This window comes from Rutidosis leptorrhynchoides, chromosome 2, assembly GCF_046630445.1.
Source record: "Rutidosis leptorrhynchoides isolate AG116_Rl617_1_P2 chromosome 2, CSIRO_AGI_Rlap_v1, whole genome shotgun sequence".
In the NCBI taxonomy this organism is placed as follows: Eukaryota; Viridiplantae; Streptophyta; class Magnoliopsida; order Asterales; family Asteraceae; genus Rutidosis; species Rutidosis leptorrhynchoides.
The window spans coordinates 484,661,704-484,677,500 of NC_092334.1; the positions used below are offsets into that span (position 1 = coordinate 484,661,704).

Below are 15,797 nucleotides of genomic sequence, written 5' to 3' on the forward strand. Positions count from 1 at the left end.
TAGATAAGGCAAATCACTAACACATGTTAATTGATGTAACTAGGTAGTTGAAAGTGTGTATAATAGATTCTAAGGAATTGGTCATTCTCCTAGACAATTACACATACTAATTAAGCTATTCCAAAGTATCTACAAGAGTCGTTCTTACATTCTTATGTAAATTAACCATTTGAACTCAACTTATCCCTTCTGGTAAAAGACGGATAAACACATGTCACTAGGTGTAAATCAATACATTAACTTAACAAGATGATGTTTCTTAATCAAATGAACATATCAACTAGTTGAATCGAAAGGATTAAACTTAACAAGAATGGTTCTTGTATTCAAACATCAAACTATCGTGCATAATTACAATCAATCAATAGTAAACATTCAACATCTCGGTTATTTATCTAGATGAACATAAAATGGACTAGCCAACAATCATGCTTGAAAACTTAAACATAACAGTAACAAAGATAGAATTCATTGTAAATACAAGATTAACCTTTTAGGAGTAATCTTGGATGAAGCTCTTGAATGATCTTGGAGTCTTCAATGATTTGAGTGCTTAGATGCACTTTGATAAGCCTAGGAACTGCTTTGAATCGTATGTTTTCGCCTCTGAGCAGAAAGGAAACTGGTACTCTTCAAATGAAACTGGAAATGGAATTAAATAAGCTGAAAAATTGGTGAAAAAGCACTGTGCGCGGCGCGCACAGTAAGGGTGGGCTGAGCGCACTCTCACCTACTTCGCTTTTTACTTTACAGCTCGACTACGCACGTTCAAATCTGCTTTTCTGTTAAAAGTGCGCGAATGGGTGCGCTGAGCGCACTACTGTGCGCGGCACGCACCACCTAAATGTGCGCTTGGCGCACTTTGGTTTTGGCCAAGAAATCCTCTGATCAAATTTATGCAATGTGCGCTGAGCGCACATTTTGGGGTGCGCTGAACGCACTCTTCTGTCTTTGGGTTTCTGGTCTCGTTTTCGATCTCTGAGCTGTTACCATACAATATCTTCATATTTCTTCAAGTTTACAATGATTCTAGACTATATTACAATACTATGAAATACAAACGGAATTACAATGTTTACATATGAAATAAATAACAATAGGACGCGATATTACGACTAAAGATATGACTAATTTGAGTAATATCATTACTCAAAGCATCCGCCTTCTTATTTTGACTCCTTGGCACTTGTGCAAGTTCAAAATGCTCAAACCGCACAGCTAATTCTTTCAACAACTGCAAATATTTTTGCATTGAGGAATCATGTGCTTCAAAAGAGCCATTAAACTGATTTGCCACTGACTGTGAATCTGTAAATGCTCACAACTGGGTGATATGCATTTTACGCGCAATATTTAAACCAGCAAGCAACGCTTCATATTCCTCTTCATTATTTGTTAAATCAAAATTGAAACGTAATGCGTATGTATGCTCCTCACCAATTGGGTTTGCTAACACTAAACCCGTACCAGCGCCTTCTGCACACGAGGCTCCATCAGTAAATAAATCCCATGTTTCACCAATCACTGGCTTTAATTCTGTTCGCTCATTAATCACCTCCAACTACCCAGTCATTTCGGCAAGATAATCCGCCACAACTTGGCCCTTGACAGCATTGTGCGGAAGGTAAAAAATCCGATAAGCACCTAACTCTACTGCCCACAACGCGAGCCTACCAGATGTCAAAACCCGTCCTTATCCCCCTGGACGAAATCATCAACATCTGATCCCATTGCGATGATCGACTCCAAGTAATGTCCTTAAAATGAGCAAATGCACAGCGGAAGACTTATTTCGTACCTGAGAATAAACATACTTAAAAGTGTCAACCAAAAGGTTGGTGAGTTCATAGGTTTATCATAACAATCTTTTTAATATATTAATAGACCACAAGATTTCATAATCATAAACATAATACACTCGCAAGTGTATGTAAAGCATTCTAAGTGGTTGAGCACTTGGTAACCATACTTAACATTTAATCAACGTCGCATATTCCCTTTACTATGAAATCTCACTACATCGTACCAAGTGTAGTCACCAAAACGAAGTACTGTGCAACCGTTGAATGCTGGTCGTCCAGCCCGGTTGGGGTTGTCAGGCCCGATAGATCTATCAACAGGATTCGCGTTTACAATACCCATGTAAATATTAGTTACCAAGCTACAGGAAAATATGCTAGTGGTACAACTCAACGTAGAATGTATTTTAAGTACTTGTGTCTATTTCGTAAACATTTATAAAAGCAGCGCATGTATTCTCAGCCCAAAAATATATATTGCAAAAGCAATTAAAAAGGGAGCAAATGAAACTCACTATACGATATTTTGTAGTAAAATATGCATACGACGGAACTGAACAATGCAAGGTTGGCCTCGGATTCACGAACCTATATCATTTATATATATATATATATATATATTAACACATATAATGATAATCGAACATATTTATATAATATTAGTGATATAATTGTTATATTTAATAAATTATAGGTTTTATTAATTAATTAAATATATTTAATTTATATATACTTTTAAAATATTTAATATAGTTATGTTATATGTGTTAAATATATTTTTATGTAACTAATATTTATTTGGTAAAATAATAGTAGTAATAATAATAATAATAATAATAATAATAATAATAATAATAATAATAATAATAATAATAATAATAATTCTTAATATGAAAACTACCTCAAAAGAAGCCTTAAAAAGAAAACTATCGCGGACGGGACTCGAACCCAAGACCTCTTGCTCACCCTCAAAACACCTTAACCATTCTACCACAACAGTTTTTCTGTATTAAATTGCAACCCATGTATACATATCCCGTTAACCCTGTCTCGGCCCACTACTACAACAGATTACGGCCCAATAATTTAAATCAAGTTCTCGGCCCAACATCAAAATAAGCCTCGGCCCACCGTTGAAACCCATTTTATATACTAGCTTACTTAGAATTTTTAATGTCCCAATCAAGCCAAACGAACTACGGATCATTTTAAAAAAATATCACCACAGCCCCACATATCGGTTTGTTAGTAGTCAGAGAAATTGGTTCCTTCTTTTTGTTATTATATATTTTTTTTACAGCATGAAAGGTAGTGGAGTAGTTATGGAACACTATTAAATGTTGGCCACCTTTTTGTCACTTCAACTAGTTCGACCCACATGCATACAGTGGGGAAATCCTCTTTTGGCCATTCCTTGTATATTATGGATGGTTTATCAACTTCACAGAACGTATAGTAGCTGTATAAACAGGTATGTTTGGCTTCGGTTTTCGCTTGATAGACACAAAATTATAACAGCGACTATTGCAGCAAAAAGTGACGAATGGTGATCTTTTACGGTTGGATTGATGGTCGTGGAGGTGAGTTCGATCGAATGGCAAAAAGAAGTGGAAGAAAGTATCTAAGATCAAACGTACGTGGCAGTAAGGTGGCTCGCGGTGTTGGTGGTCCGATGTTTGATGGTATTTGGTTGTAAGGTGATTAAAAGAATGGTGGCGGTTTATCTAATATAGTCGTGTATATAATTATATATATAGAAGTGGTGGGTTTTGATCCAAAACAGAAACAAATCGAGTTGCAGGTTACGACTTGGTTCTTCATCATTATATATATCATCTTTATTCTTCGTTTCTCAATCATCACTAACCCGTTATCCTCTCATCACGATATTGGAACAGGAATTAATAGATTATCAAGTAATCACTATTCATCATCTCTTAAATGGGTTTCGATATTCTTGAGTTCTTGGCAATCGAACAGGTGGGTGTGTGTTGATGGGTTCACGAAAAAGAAGCAGCAAAAACAAGAACGTGCGATTTGGGTTGCGAAGATGATGATGAACAGTAGTGGGTTTGGTGGTTCACGATAAAAAAAAATATAAACGTAATCGTTGATTTGTGTTACAAGTGTGATTTGAGTTTGTTCATTAACCGAGATATGTGAGCTTGAGGTGGTTTAAGGTTGATAATAAGGTGGCCGATGATAAACTATGGGGGTATGTGACGGTATTAGCGGGTGGTGAGGGTGGTCATTGGTTTGCCGGTGAAGAAAGTAGTTCGTAAAGGTGTTTAGCAAGTTTATGGTGGTTGCGGATGATCGATGGTGTTATGTTCTTAGATGGTGTTTGAGTTCGAAACATGAAAACAGAAATGGATGATGGTTTGATATTGTTGTTAGATGATCAAAAAAAGGAGAGATGGGGTTCTTAAAATAAAAAAAAATAGAAGTGTAATAGATAGTTGATTATAGATGCATATATATAATACATAAAGGTTAAGCTTGTGACACTGAAAGTAATCGAATAATAACACTACATTAGCTATCCATTAACACGTATTATGGCATTTAGTTCACAAAGATTAAACTTAGATTATTAATAATAATATAATAATAATTATAATAATATTAAAAATTAAAAAAACGTGTAACATATAATATAATAATAAATATAAATTAATCAATTGAAAACGATTATGGCACAGTGAATCTCAAATTTCAAATATAAAATAGTATATCAGCCGTCCCCTTGGATTATTTTTCCGACACCAAGTGTTATATCGTACTTCGTTGTTATTTAGTAGCGGATAAAAGTACTCGGAAAAATCCCAAAATTTTATATTAAATGTCTTTATTTATTTCAGTCATTATGGTATAAAATTCGATCATTAATTATGAAACAAAAAGTAACTCACTGTCCACTCCCGATCCCAAGTAAAATATAAAAATATTTTAAAACTTAACAAATAGTTCCTAAATACATTTTTTTAAGTCTATAAATCATAGAACTCGGTTTCAGATCATCGTTTATTTTAGAATAATATAAGTTCGAATTTAAATTTCTTAATAACAACCGAAACATCAAACGAGTATTACGATTATTTAATATTTATTTTAATATACATTTATTCATATAAAGATATGTTTTTTTTAAGTATTAACCATTATAATATCATATTTCATAACAATAACATTTAATATTTCAATTTATACATCCAATTATTATTTATATATATACACACATATCTATTTACAAATAGTTATTCGCGAATCGTCGAGAACAGTCAAAGGTCAATTGAATATATGAAAAAAAAATTCAAAATTTTTGAGACTCAACCTAACAGATTTCTCTTATCGTGTCAAGACTACAAAATCGTATCGAGAGTTTGGTTTAAAATTAGTCGAAATTTTCCGGGTCGTTACAGTACCCACCCGTTAAAGAAATTTTGTCCCCGAAATTTGAGTGAGGTCGTCATGGCTAACAATAAAATTATTTTTATGACGAATATGAGTTGATAATTAGAGTTTATCATCATTGAGTGATATGGATAAAACGATTTGATTATGTGAAGCGTACGAGTGAAGCTATCACCAAAGAGTGAAATGAAGTGATTAGAGGTTCGTCTTAACTTTTGACGTAGTCACTGTTGAATTTCGGAATTCAAGGAATTTAAGGAAATCTTCTATTCAGAAGGAAAATGTATTAGCACGAATTATTAGCAACTGTTGGAATTACGGAAGAACAGAAATATCACGAAAATATTTCCGTGATATGCTTATAGCTTAAGTAGAATGAAAGAGTTATGTAACATGGCACATGATAAGGGTATGATCTTTAAATCAGCATCACGTTCCATTAGAAATTTAGCATGACTTACTGTAATATAACCACGTTGGCCCGGCGTCATTATATTATACTAACTCATGCTTCAATTTCCAACACTTCTCAAGGAATCATTCATAATTCAAACTCGAAAGTTATAGACTTTTTAGAGACTAAAACAGTTTCTTTTGTGAGATAACATAGATAGCACGAGAAGATAGATAATTTCGAATGAAGATATTTATGAAGATATCTTTAGAAATATTGAAGATATTTATGACGATATTTTAAAATTTCTAGATCGAAGGATGATGAGTAAAATGTTTCCGCAAGGATTTAGAATAAGTAAGGAACAAGATATTCGTTTAAAGGTTTCAGCAGATACTGAATCATCTGGATTCGTTAAGTACAGGTTCAGTGTTTGTGATTTGTCCACAGTCTCCTTCGTGGTTAGCTCAATCCGTTTTTCAGTACCAGATTTTCTATCAAGCGTTCCTAACACTTCCTTCTTTATCATCAACTTTTGGTCATTAAGACCATCTACAACATGCTGCTTCGTCAGCATTTTCAAAGTTAACGGATCTGGGTCATCGGTTATCAAACCGAGGTGGTTTCAGGAGAATGGTGTTTTTAGATGGTTAAACGCTGATGGTAATATCGTGGAATATAAAAGGTTCCCCAGTAATAATAAAGAGTACGCATATATATCAAGGTCATAATAAGGTTGTTTCGGATGAAAAGTCGAAGTTGACTTGCTGGAGCTGTGACAAAATTGGCTACTTTGAAAAAGGATTGCAATGTTTATCTCCGGTGATAACAATGCCAACGGAGCTAGCACAGATACGTGTTAAGCGTTTACTCAGTTTTCGAGGGTTGTTCAGGTGCATAATTATACGCATAGATCTTTTCTTTCGTAGATGAAGTGCGGTTGGTCCATCCTCTCGATTGAGGTTTTTCAAGAATCATGAAAGGTTTGAACGCGGATTGTAATCGTCAAAGTACAAATGAGGTTTAAGATGAAATCAAGTGGCAAACTTGAAGAATTGTTTAATTTCATATGTTAAAATCAATATTTTAATTCATTTTAATTGTCCAATAGTCCAATTGTTCATATACAGTTTAATATATAATATTCGAATTAATTAATACGTATCGTGACCCGTGTACCGGTCTCAGTATTGATCACAACTCAAACCATATATATATTTTGGAATCAACTCCAACCCTGTATAGCCAACTCCCACATTCACATATAGAGTGTCTACGGTTGTTCCGAAATATATATATAGATGGGTCGATATGATAGGTCGAAACCTTGTATACGTGTCCCGTTATTTAAAGTGCGTAAAATAAATAAATATATATCATGACCCGTGTACAACGTATTGTCTCAGAATTAATCCGACGTATTGTGTACATGTGTCCCGACTTAAAGTGCGTAAAAGTAAACGACAGAAATTAAATGACGATAAATAAAATTGCGAGAATGTAAAGTGCGAGAATATAAATTGCGATAAATAAAATGTAACCAGTTAGCTAGGAACAGTTAGCTAGGAACAGTTAGCGTGGAATCTTAACAATATTTCAATTAGTTAATCCGTTTGTTTCTAACAAATTTTATTTTGTCCAATGTTTTCTTCATTATGCCACTTGTTGAATTTTGATAGATCAAAATCCAAATATGAAATTGAATTTGAATGAAAATAGTTGTTCTTTGGTGAACGGATACGTATATGTGCGGACTTGAGCAGTATTGTTAATGACTGCTGAATTAGAACTGAAGAGTGTACAGTGTAACTTATTAATGTGAAATCTAAATATTTCTCGGGTATTACCCACCCGTTAAAATATTTTCACCATTAACAGTTTGTACAAAAGAATTTTTAATTACAATCTTTATGAAAATATACTTGCATATATATTTTCTTCAGATGTAATCATGGATTTAACGAGTCAATAAGATATTAAACTCATTTGATTTATCGTTAGTACTAGATTACATGATCTCTAAAACATTAAAGATTACATAATCGTCATGTCAAACGAAGATTAATGAGGTAGAACGATACGTAAAGCGAAGATAATCGATGTAGAACGATATGTAGAATGAAGATAAAGTAGATAGAACAATACGTAGAACGATGATTATGCTCGAGGTACAGAATGAGATGTTGAGGCATGTAATGTTGAAACTTGAGTGTTGGTGGTACTGTTGGTGTCAGTGATATTGCTGAAACTGTTATGTTTTGCACCATATTCTCCAAATTGATTTCTCGATCGCGAAGTTCGTTAACTTTTTCTATTACTCCAGGATGATTGTCGGTAGGAACGAGCAAATGAATAAGGTTTAGAATTATATATAGAATATAATCGTAACGAGATATTCGGGAACTGAAGGTGAAAATGGTGTTTCAAATAGGTTCGCCGGTAAGTGCATCAGGTTCTTCGCCAAGAGGAAAATGTAGTGGATGAAAGGGATCACCTTCTTCGCGTCTCCATTGATTAAGTCGTCTACGAACACATCAGATAAATTGGGGATAGCTGATTGATTGATTCATTCTAGTGATGCTGCTTCTAGGGCTGGAGTGGGACTCCATATCGGAATCCGAGGGACTTGAACTAGTGGTGAGTTCCATTGCGTACGATTGAATAAAAGATTTTTCGATATGAGATTATTTTCGGATATCGGATGATATTCTAATTACATAGAATACCTATATTTAGTATAGAAGATCCCGTATATTACGGAGGAAATTAAGGAAACGTTCAGATAAAGTCTATGGTAACAGATACGCTGAGATATGAATTAACAGATACGCTAAGATATGAATTTATCTGTACACTATCTATCAAATAAGTGCAGGAAGTCGTGTCTAGACCTAGGAATGATCAGCAGGAAATTTTCCACTAGGAATGATAATCAATACTTATAATATGCAGCTAAGGTCGAAGTCCAGACTCGCTAATGCATCCTAACAACTATCAGTTAGACACACTAATGCAAGACCTGGTTCACTAAGACCAACGCTCTGATACCAAATGTCAAAACCCGTCCTTATCCCCCTGGACGAAATCATCAACATCTGATCCCATTGCGATGATCGACTCCAAGTAATGTCCTTAAAATGAGCAAATGCACAACGGAAGACTTATTTCGTACCTGAGAATAAACATGCTTAAAAGTGTCAACCAAAAGGTTGGTGAGTTCATAGGTTTATCATAACAATCTTTTTAATATATTAATAGACCACAAGATTTCATAATCATAAACATAATACACTCGCAAGTGTATGTAAAGCATTCTAAGTGGTTGAGCACTTGGTAACCATACTTAACATTTAATCAACGTCGCATATTCCCTTTACTATGAAATCTCACTACATCGTACCAAGTGTAGTCACCAAAACGAAGTACTGTGCAACCGTTGAATGCTGGTCGTCCAGCCCGGTTGGGGTTGTCAGGCCCGATAGATCTATCAACAGGATTCGCGTTTACAATACCCATGTAAATATTAGTTACCAAGCTACAGGGAAATATGCTAGTGGTACAACTCAACGTAGAATGTATTTTAAGTACTTGTGTCTATTTCGTAAACATTTATAAAAGCAGCGCATGTATTCTCAGCCCAAAAATATATATTGCAAAAGCAATTAAAAAGGGAGCAAATGAAACTCACTATACGATATTTTGTAGTAAAATATGCATACGACGGAACTGAACAATGCAAGGTTGGCCTCGGATTCACGAACCTATATCATTTATATATATATATTAACACATATAATGATAATCGAACATATTTATATAATATTAGTGATATAATTGTTATATTTAATAAATTATAGGTTTTATTAATTAATTAAATATATTTAATTTATATATACTTTTAAAATATTTAATATAGTTATGTTATATGTGTTAAATATATTTTTATGTAACTAATATTTATTTGGTAAAATAATAGTAATAATAATAATAATAATAATAATAATAATAATAATAATAATAATAATAATAATAATAATTCTTAATATGAAAACTACCTCAAAAGAAGCCTTAAAAAGAAAACTATCGCGGACGGGACTCGAACCCAAGACCTCTTGCTCACCCTCAAAACACCTTAACCATTCTACCACAACAGTTTTTCTGTATTAAATTGCAACCCATGTATACATATCCCGTTAACCCTGTCTCGGCCCACTACTACAACAGATTACGGGCCACTAATTTAAATCAAGTTCTCGGCCCAACATCAAAATAAGCCTCGGCCCACCGTTGAAACCCATTTTATATACTAGCTTACTTAGAATTTTTAATGTCCCAATCAAGCCAAACGAACTACGGATCATTTTAAAAAAATATCACCATAGCCCCACATATCGGTTTGTTAGTAGTCAGAGAAATTGGTTCCTTCTTTTTGTTATTATATATTTTTTTTTTACAGCATGAAAGGTAGTGGAGTAGTTATGGAACACTATTAAATGTTGGCCACCTTTTTGTCACTTCAACTAGTTCGACCCACATGCATACAGTGGGGAAATCCTCTTTTGGCCATTCCTTGTATATTATGGATGGTTTATCAACTTCACAGAACGTATAGTAGCTGTATAAACAGGTATGTTTGGCTTCGGTTTTCGCTTGATAGACACAAAATTATAACAGCGGCTATTGCAGCAAAAAGTGACGAATGGTGATCTTTTACGGTTGGATTGATGGTCGTGGAGGTGAGTTCGATCGAATGGCAAAAAGAAGTGGAAGAAAGTATCTAAGATCAAACGTAGGTGGCAGTAAGGTGGCTCGCGGTGTTGGTGGTCCGATGTTTGATGGTATTTGGTTGTAAGGTGATTAAAAGAATGGTGGCGGTTTATCTAATATAGTCGTGTATATAATTATATATATAGAAGTGGTGGGTTTTGATCCAAAACAGAAACAAATCGAGTTGCAGGTTACGACTTGGTTCTTCATCATTATATATATCATCTTTATTCTTCGTTTCTCAATCATCACTACCCCGTTATCCTCTCATCACGATATTGGAACAGGAATTAATAGATTATCAAGTAATCACTATTCATCATCTCTTAAATGGGTTTCGATATTCTTGAGTTCTTGGCAATCGAACAGGTGGGTGTGTGTTGATGGGTTCACGAAAAAAGAAGCAGCAAAAACAAGAACGTGCGATTTGGGTTGCGAAGATGATGATGAACAGTAGTGGGTTTGGTGGTTCACGATAAAAAAAAATATAAACGTAATCGTTGATTTGTGTTACAAGTGTGATTTGAGTTTGTTCATTAACCGAGATATGTGAGCTTGAGGTGGTTTAAGGTTGATAATAAGGTGGCCGATGATAAACTATGGGGGTATGTGACGGTATTAGCGGGTGGTGAGGGTGGTCATTGGTTTGCCGGTGAAGAAAGTAGTTCGTAAAGGTGTTTAGCAAGTTTATGGTGGTTGCGGATGATCGATGGTGTTATGTTCTTAGATGGTGTTTGAGTTCGAAACATGAAAACAGAAATGGATGATGGTTTGATATTGTTGTTAGATGATCAAAAAAAGGAGAGATGGGGTTCTTAAAATAAAAAAAAATAGAAGTGTAATAGATAGATAGTTGATTATAGATGCATATATATAATACATAAAGGTTAAGCTTGTGACACTGAAAGTAATCGAATAATAACACTACATTAGCTATCCATTAACACGTATTATGGCATTTAGTTCACAAAGATTAAACTTAGATTATTAATAATAATATAATAATAATTATAATAATATTAAAAATTAAAAAAACGTGTAACATATAATATAATAATAAATATAAATTAATCAATTGAAAACGATTATGGCACAGTGAATCTCAAATTTCAAATATAAAATAGTATAGCAGCCGTCCCCTTGGATTATTTTTCCGACACCAAGTGTTATATCGTACTTCGTTGTTATTTAGTAGCGGATAAAAGTACTCGGAAAAATCCCAAAATTTTATATTAAATGTCTTTATTTATTTCAGTCATTATGGTATAAAATTCGATCATTAATTATGAAACAAAAAGTAACTCACTGTCCACTCCCGATCCCAAGTAAAATATAAAAATATTTTAAAACTTAACAAATAGTTCATAAATACATTTTTTTAAGTCTATAAATCATAGAACTCAGTTTCAGATCATCGTTTATTTTAGAATAATATAAGTTCGAATTTAAATTTCTTAATAACAACCGAAACATCAAACGAGTATTACGATTATTTAATATTTATTTTAATATACATTTATTCATATAAAGATATGTTTTTTTTTTTAAGTATTAACCATTATAATATCATATTTCATAACAATAACATTTAATATTTCAATTTATACATCCAATTATTATTTATATATATACACACATATCTATTTACAAATAGTTATTCGCGAATCGTCGAGAACAGTCAAAGGTCAATTGAATATATGAAAAAAAATTCAAAATTTTTGAGACTCAACCTAACAGATTTCTCTTATCGTGTCAAGACTACAAAATCGTATCGAGAGTTTGGTTTAAAATTAGTCGAAATTTTCCGGGTCGTTACACCAGATATCTCTGATTTTGTTAAGACTTGCTTGATCGGCATGTTAGTTAGCACATGAACTGGATGCCCTTGAAAATACATTCTTAACCTTCGCGATGTTAATATGAGCGCATATACAAATTTTTCAATGGGCGCACAGTTTATTTCGCTTCCTGTAGGAGCTTTACTGACAAAATACACAGGTTTTTGTATTTTATCCCTTCCGCAACTAAAACGGAGCCAAAAGCTTCATTTGCTACCGATATATAAAGGTAAAGAAGATGTGACATAAAGATATTTATGCCAAATAGTGAAGACTGTTTGTTTTTATGTTTATAACATAAGTTAATTATGTCTTCAACACTTAAAATCACATTTCTAAGTCTGCGAGGTTGCATACATAATACGAGTAAGATATTATTTTATTTTATATCTTTAGAAAAACAATATGTCCGCAGCAAAAACATATGCGAAGGCGTAGACATAAGACATAATAAGATATGCCGAATGAAAAACCATTGTAGGCTTGCTTTAGTGGTATCCCCACATCTTGCATGTAAGGCTTGAGTTTAGGTCATGAGTTCGAGCCTCACTCTACCCATTCTATTAATCAATCTGTCTGAAATATGGAGCTCCAGATTGACCCAGAGGGTTTCTCCCGGATCTATTCAGGATTCAAACCCGGTCCCTCTACCCCTCGGGATTGTTTAAGGATCGGGTTCCTGCAATGCGATTCGGGTTTCCTTCCGAAAACGCGTGTGTCATATAATCACAAATGTGGTTAAGTCCCCTATGGATGATGCCGATAACTTGCCTTAAAAAAAAAGGTAACACCTTAGTGTGTTGATGCAAGTAGATGTAGTTAAATAGATATATTCAAACAGGCTATATAGCATGTATCTTGTTGTACCTTATGTTTTTATTTAAAAATTTATTTATGTATGTATAATGTATATACGTATTTTCAGAAAAAAGTTACTCCGTAATAGATGTTAGGGATGGCGCCCGCGGGTAACGGGCATGGGTTCTATATACCCGTGACCCGCCCGTCCGGTTGTTTTTTTGCTCGTTGAGACCCGTTACCCGCACGCGGTTAAAAATGTTTCGCCCATGCCCGTGACCCGCGTGGTAAACTCGCGGGTAATAATAGTATACAACTTCGTTAATTTTTTTTAGAAAAGTTAAGGAAATTTTTATTAATTATAAACAATATATATACAATTAACACGTGTAAAATGACGTAAAAGTCAAGTTTTTTTTTTACTTATATGTTGTATTATATTTTTAATCATTATTGCATTACAAGTAAAATCTCTTTAAAATTGATAATTTTATGTATAAACTCACGGATAAATTTAAAGAATATCTCATGAATTAGTGGACCGGGTTTTACCCGCGACAACTAGTAGGTACCCGCGACCCGCCCGCGGGTATACATTTTTACCCGTACACGTGCCCGCAGGTAAGATTTTATGATTTTACCCGCCCATCACGATTCTAGTACTCGCGAGTCACACGTTTTTTCTCGCCCGTTGGCATTCTAATAGATGCAGTGAGTTTATGTAGATAGATAGATAGATAGATAGATGTATTGTTGCAAATTGGGCTAAAAGGGTGAATAATCAACAAAATCGCAACATATTGGGCCAAGAGTAGACGGCCCACAATTTGTATTGTACGGAGTATAAATATAAATTTATAAACTTTCGAGTTTCGACTACTAAACTAGAATCCTCTTCTTTTCGCCCAAATATATCATTTGAATATTTGATCAATTCAAAATATGCGTTTTCATCCTCATAATCATCAGGTATTTAGCAGGTGTCATCATCCCAATACGTATTCTGTTATTTCTACTCCAAAATTATTATAATTACTCAATCAATAATACACCATTATACTATGATACTTGCACTCTTAATTTCTTCAATATTTAGTTAGGGTTTCTTACATTTTACTGTATATATCTAGTTAATAAGTCGTAATGCGGTCCAAATCACTTAAGTTTTATGCAAAATCTATGTCCTAGCATACTAGAAAGTATTTTCGGTGTGTAAGTTGACAAATGTGATTAGTATTTTGGCGAAAAAACGGTTATTTGGTGGGTAATTTCATTATTGTTCTTTATTTATAGGGAAATCTTCAATCTTAAACTCAATATTTGGTGAGCCACATCGTGAATTTTGTATTATGTATGAACCTGATGTATATCATCTGATTGATTGTTATGTAATGAAGTTTCTTGAGGACGATTAGGTCGTAAACATATACCTATTTCTGCCTATGTGTAATTAAGTAAATATGATTGTAATTATGTGATGTGTGTTGTCTATTTAGTGTGTTTGCTTAATTTTTTGGTGATTTTATTTTCGCAGGATGAAACGGTACCCTCAGGGGCATATTTTATGGCATTCACTGCTGCCCTAAATAGGGATTTCGAGAGGATCGAATCTCCTATCTCGTTGCCTCCTTTAAGTTCAGATGTTGGTGGTGGTATGTCTCAGTTTTTCAACTGTTTTTGTTCAGTAACTATCTGGTGATGTCTTAAATGATTTGGCTTCTCATAAATAATTCCTGTATTGATATTGATATGAATATGAATTCGTATGTGATCTCTTTACATTGGCATACATAAAGGCATATGAGATAACAAATTTTAGATGACAATAGCTTTTATTTGATGTAATTTTTGCTCTGGTGCTTTCTATTATGTAACTGCTACTTAAAAAACAGGGCTATGTGACTGTCTATAAGATTGATTAGTGCTGTAGCTTAGGAGGTGAATCTATCTGCAAAGTGTTTCTTTTTGTTGTTCTGTGTTTATTTTTATTTTTGCGTTTTCGTTGTGTTATGTATCTGTTATATCAACCAATAAGCATACTGAATGATATGTTATGTTCAGGCTAATAGAATAAACCAATTCGAGTTTATCCAACAAATAGGGAATCTTGTTGGAGCACATATGGTTAAAGTGACAGTATGTAAGACACAACCAAAGCAGGTACATAGGTTACTCTTCTTCTTTTTTAGATGTTTAAAGATTAAATGCTGTTAACCTAATATATGATAGTTTCACTCGTATGCACTTTGACCACCTATAAGACTTTTGGTAATTTTAATTGACACTTAGATAACCTCATATGTAGTATAATGTCTTTCTATGCATGTAAATATAAGGTGTTTATACATATTTATAGGTGGTAGAGTAGGCATCTATCCAATTTTCATTATTCTAAGTTTTTCGCTGAACAGATGACTCAAAGGCCATCTCCATTTGTTCCATCTTCACCGATTTATCGATCATTGGATTGAAGCAGTCTACCAATGGATGATAATACTCGAAATCCACTGAGTCGTTATCTGGATCACATCGCTAGGATTATAAGCCAGCCATATGTCTACTAATGGTAATGCCGTTATACAACAACATATACACTTTCTACAATCGCCTTTTTCTACTTATGTGAATGCTGGTGCTAGTGCAAATACTAACACGTCATAACAGTCTTTTAGACAGAGTAGCCAAGAATTGGAAATCAGGCAACCATCGACACACAAGGCTCAAAGTCGTGTCATCAAGGGCATTATAAAATCAGATTTTGTGGACCACACCGGCAAGCTTTAACCT

General features: G+C 33.8%; 1 pseudogene; it reads left to right on the top strand.

Moving 5' to 3' along the window:
- The first annotated feature begins 14,547 nt into the window (after nucleotides 1–14,547).
- Nucleotides 14,548–15,797, top strand: part of LOC139889444 (topless-related protein 4-like) — a 19,532-nt pseudogene continuing 18,282 nt past the window's right edge.